Source organism: Pinus tabuliformis, chromosome 4_2 (assembly GCF_031772625.1).
Source record: "Pinus tabuliformis cultivar Carrire ecotype Pingquan chromosome 4_2, CPIR1, whole genome shotgun sequence".
NCBI lineage: Eukaryota > Viridiplantae > Streptophyta > Pinopsida > Pinales > Pinaceae > Pinus > Pinus tabuliformis.
Genome location: NC_142304.1, coordinates 459659442 through 459665382, shown reverse-complemented (window position 1 = coordinate 459665382; position 5941 = coordinate 459659442). Strand labels below are relative to the sequence as shown.

Below are 5941 nucleotides of genomic sequence, written 5' to 3'. Positions count from 1 at the left end.
ATACATATCTGATAATAACATAAATCAATCAATCTATTTGAATTCATGTTTATGTATCAAAGGCTATTTTTAAAATATTTTAAAATCTATCTCTGAATTAAATTATCATTAAATTAATTTTTTAAATTATAATTATTAACTAATTTTTTTATTAATTATAGTTATTATAAAATATTTGATGATATATCGTTCAATCACATCACCAATACTTATTTGATTATTCATAATATTAAATCACATAAATATACATCATCAAAAATTTATACAATTAATCTAAAAAATTTCCTCATACCCACCCAAATCATCTCTCATCAAATAAAAATGATAATATCCTAGTTAAACTATAACATTTTTTACCGTTTTGTATAATTTCCCACTGTAGATCAATAAATTATGCAATATACTAAAGCAAAATACAAGATCTACTTTTACAACAAACTTGTGGAAGCTTAATCGATTATGAGCAAGATCAAATAAAACACATAGAACTGAGAAGAAGAAATCATACACATGAAACACAGAAGGATACTGGGGAAAGCCTTAGCTAAAAAACCAACAATCTGTATTATTATACAAGTGGAAATATGTCTGGATTACACAAAGCTTTAGCTCACAAGCTATCCAACTCTTAGTACAATCCCTCTGCTGCTCATAGACAATCAAAGGCTTCTCACAAACCTTCTCCTCTGCCCTCCAAGCCTCCTATTTCCTTGCGCAGTTTCTCCTAGGGTCCAATGCTGCCACCTATGTGAATTCACCTATCACACAACTCACCAAACTCAGAAACAACTGCGAAATCCTGAAGGAGATAATTCCTTTTGCATGGATGAGTTTCCTTTATAGGAAAATTCCTCCAACTGATAGTACACTGTCCCTTCCTTTAATCTCAATTGGGTCTCTACTGAACTGACATGCATGAGTTATTTATGAGAGAATATTTAGTTATCTGAAGTACATTAGTTACATGCATGCATGCATTAACTAACTGAACTCACAATTAGTTCCACAAACTGTTGGAACTAATCTAAGTGGACTTAACTCGGTTAACTGAGCTAACTAATTACAACTCAAAGTACAACTCAACTCAAAGTACAACTCATCTTGATCTCCTTAATTAAGGGATGACTTCCTCAATCAAAGGGATAACTGCTGCATGTCTTCACATAGACTTCATTTTTGATTTTCTCCAACTAATTAACTCAAGATGAATTAATTAATTATTTTTCAAACGACTGCTAAGATCAAATTCAAATTTTAATTTTCAATTTTAGTTCAAGGGCGAACTAAAATTGGAATGTATCCCGAAATGATATTTATAGCATTTCTATTTTATCATTCCTTGTTGCTATTTCCAACATTGGTACCTGAAATGCTATTTATAGCATTTCTTGTTGCTATTTTCAACACGTTTTTCATGGAAACTGTTACTCATAATTAAATAAACAATGCTTATGCTTATGACTCAAACATCGCTGCTGCAATAATCTTGTCATTCTGCAACTTTTAGATGTGTCGAACAAATTTATCTTGACTGCAAAAATCTTGTCATTCTGCAACTTTTAAATGTGTTGAACAAATTTATCTTGACATTTTGCATTTGTGTTGTTTATCAATTTGGTGCATTGACAAAGAAGTAATTATGTACAAATTTAAACTAAGATTTGACGGCACACCATTAAAGATTGCACTGTACATGTGAATAGAGAAATACAATTTGATGGTAAAATACAATCATACCCAATAAAAATTAAAATAAATAAATTGAAACATTATTAAAAAATAATAAAATTTAATTTCTTATATTAAACTTTGAACAATAATAGTAATTTTTTTACTCAATACAAACTAATATATAATCAAATTAAAAACAAAATACAATATATCCTCCCTGCTACAAGTATAATAACAAACATTAAATATAAAAAACACAAATTTTTTCTTTAAAAACTATCTTTTCATGTGACTCACAACTACAGAAATCTACACTCAATAAACGATCGGTTAATAAATAAATAACCACGCATACATATCTCATAATAACATAAATCAATCAATTTATTACTTAGAAATGGACAAAAATTTAAAATAAACATTAAAAACCAAAATTATTAATTTTTAAAAATAGTTTATTCTATATTTTCTTCATCTTATTACGCAATGATTTCTCTGACCAATAGTAAATAATCCTCCGTCCCCAAAACAATCAAACAAGCGGTAAAATTTCGTGTACATTGATTACTCTTATTTATATACATATCAAAAGGAAAATGACATACACATCCATTTATTCGTACAATAATCCTCTTCTCTAGACACATTTATTTCTTGTACAAGCCGGCCGTCTCAACCACGCAAGCTAAACAACCAGGTGCAAAGATTTCGTTTCAATTAACAATACATGTATCAATTATATATCCATAAACATCTCTGCAACAAAGATAATCCATTCAATCCGCTAATCGTGCAAAACATGTGTGCGTAAAAATGACAACAAAATTCACCCTTTTGGGTTGATTGTGATAATAGGCTTTAAGTTTGAAAAGTAAGTTTAAAATTTTTATTAAAATTAAAATTAATTCATATTATTTTACATTTATTACCATTATAATAATTTAAAAATCTTTACTATATATTAAAAATATATGATAGTTTAAAGTACAATTTTTATTTAAAAATAAAATGAAAAATCACATTATTTGATATCTTCTATTTAAAAAAATTAAATATATATATTTTAATAATTTAGAAAATCTTACATTTTATATACATATATATTAGTATAAGGTCTTGGAGTATGTTCTAAGGCTATTTTTCCTTGGCTAAGAGCTCGTTTTCTTCAAACTTATGGAAACATGTTAACGGCCCAAGACAAGAGGCTTTTGGTAGGAGTGAAAGTCTACCCCATGGTGGCTTGGTTTTCCTTGAATATGAGTCAGCCTACATGAACGGTTAGTAGCTAGAGATGGTTGTCCTCATAGGTTTTTCCACAAGTGAAAATATATTAGTATATAGATTACAACTTTTACCCTAAAAAAGAGAGGCAAATCCACATTATGAATACTATTTTATCCATATCTATGGTATATAGTTCATGACATACGAGATTCCCTGACAAAATAGGACACTTTTCAATATATCTTTATTGTTTTTTACTTTAATTTAACTAAATTAAACTAAGCCCTTGTTCAAATCAGAGACTACATTCATAATTTTCAAAGTTCAATAATTAAACTAAGTGGCAACGCTAGCTATACTATATGACCTTGTTTGAATTCTTATTGATTCATCAAACAATCACCCATCAGAATTTTAAAAATATAATTTATTTTTATTTTTAGGAAAATGAAAGAAATAATAAATTTGATTGTCTAAATTTGATTGAGATGTGTCTAAACTAGTTTATAGTATTGTAATTGGAGTTGTCTTTAGTGAGACTTTTTGGAAGTTTTTTTGGGTTTAATTTCTCTAAAATCCAGCAAGAATTTATTGAAATCACAAACTTGATTGGTAAAAAGTATCTTAAAGTTTTTTGAGGGCGCTGAATCCATATATATAATAAAAAAACCAATTTAAATAACACAAATCAAAATTTCACTACAAATTTTTCGGCCAAATTCTAAGACCAAAATCCAAAAATTCACACCAAAATTAAAAAATGAACACTAAAAAATTAAAAAATTCACGATAAAAACTCTATTGTAATCTCTCCAACACCACAACTATTCATTGCTAATCACAATTATTTTATCTATTGCATTAACTATCTAGATGGAAAGGGACGGAATGGTGTTGCTGTGTCTCGTAGAGTGCCAATGGCAACAGTGGCGCTGGGAAAACCCTTTCATTGTTCGCTTCAACACCAACACCAATTGCATTACAAACCCAAAAACCGTACAAGTCAAGCCAGATTCAATAGGACAATTGAAGCCATTAATTTTCCATCAGAAACCACCAACAATAACAGTAAACCCCATTTTGTAAGAGAAATCAGTGGGCTATGTAGAATGGGACGAGTGAAGGAGGCCGTGGACGCCTTGTATGCGATTGAGGAGCGAGGCGTTTCTGTGGATTCCGATGTCTACGCCTATTTGTTGCAGGTATGTGCCAACACCAAATCCCTTGCCCAAGGTAAAAGAGTTCACCACCACATACCCCATAAGAAAGTCGAGGATAACCTCCTTTTGGCTGGAAAACTAGTGGCCATGTACGCCATGTGCCAGAGTCTGGACGATGCACGCCTTGTATTTGAGAAAACAGCATCAAATCAGCAACATGCCTTCTTGTGGAATGCCATGATTAAGGGATGTGTGCAGAATGAGCTCTGGGAAGAAGCCTTGCAACTCTATGGCCAAATGCATCAGGGAGGAATTCAACCGGAGAGTTATACATTCTCCAGTGTTCTCAAGGCATGCGGTGCATTAGCACACATTCAACATGGCAAAGAAATACATACCCACATAATCTTATATGGTTTGCAGTCGAATTTATACGTAGGAAATGCGCTCGTAACCATGTATGCTCAGTGCCAAAGAATAGAGTTTGCACGCCAAGTGTTTGATAAAATGTGTGAGAGAGATGTTGTCTCATGGACTGCCATCATTGCGGGGAATGCGCAATGCGGGTCTCCAAATGAGGCACTGAGGCTATTTGGTGAAATGCAGCAGCATGGCACAATTCCCAATTCAATCACCCTTACTACTGTTCTTCCTGCATGCGGTCGCCTAGCAGCTCTGAAGAAAGGGAAGGAGATCCACAATTATATTATTAGACTTGGGTTTGAATCGTCAGTGCCTGTGGCCAGCGCTGTTGTGGATATGTACAGTCAATGTGGAAGCGTTGAGGCTGCTCGCCAAGTGTTTGATAAAATGCATGAACGAAATATCGTGTCATGGACTGCTATGATTGCCGGGTATGGAATGAATGGAAATGGCAAGGAGGCTCTTCAGCTTTTTGACGAGATGCAACAGGCAGGCGTGAAGCCAAATCATATTACCTTGGTTGTCCTTTTGTCTGCTTGCAGCCATGCTGGCCTTGTGGCGGAAGGGTGGAGATACTTCAATTTAATGAGCATAGATTATCACATTAAACCTACTGTGGAACACTATGCATGCATGGTTGACCTTCTAGGACGTGCTGGGTACCTGGATGAGGCAGAGAGTTTTGTCAAGACAATGCCAGTGCAGGCTAATGCTGGTGTGTGGGGAGCGTTACTTGGGGCTTGCAGAATACATTGCAATGTAAAATTAGGTGAATATGTGGCAGGGCACCTTTTTGAATTGGAGCCTGAAAATGCTGGAAACTATGTATTGCTGGCAAATATCTATGCTACTTCTGGACAATGGGATAAAGTAGAGGAGGTGAGAATGCTGATGAAAGATAGGGGATTAAAAACAAAGCGAGGATGTAGTTGGATTGAGATAAACAACAAGGTCCATGCATTCCATGTGCGAGACAGATCACACCCACAATCAGAGGAAATATATGCAATGTTGGACAGATTACTGAGGCAAATGAAGCTTGCAGGGTATGTGCCTAACCCAAGTTCGATGCTGGGTGATGTGGATTAGGAGACAGATGCACACATTTGGTCGTCACCATACAAGCAGACTATTGCTTTTAAGTCGGGGTTTATGATGCCTACGAGTTTTTAGATTTTGAGCTGGGCATAACTCAGGGTTCAAACCTAAGTGGGTGTTTATTAGGCATCCACTTTCACTACACTAATCACATTCAAATTAAAGGAGGGCTCTTCAATGTTGGAGAACCTGGCAGGGGAGACGAAGGATAGTAGCAACTTTTCTTTTTTTCAATAAGTTGGAGTGCTTAGGTTCTTATCCTCCGGAGCTTTTCCCTCGGTGAATATAAAAGGAAAAAATAAGGTTTCATCTTTAAGTAATTGGATTTCAGAGTATGTTTTCAATGGTATTTCATATTCTTGAGC

At 33.9% G+C, this 5941-nt stretch overlaps 1 pseudogene; it reads left to right on the top strand.

Moving 5' to 3' along the window:
* Positions 1–4004: 4004 nt before the first annotated feature.
* Positions 4005–5567, top strand: LOC149169941 (pentatricopeptide repeat-containing protein CRR2, chloroplastic pseudogene; annotated as a pseudogene).
* Positions 5568–5941: the final 374 nt, after the last annotated feature.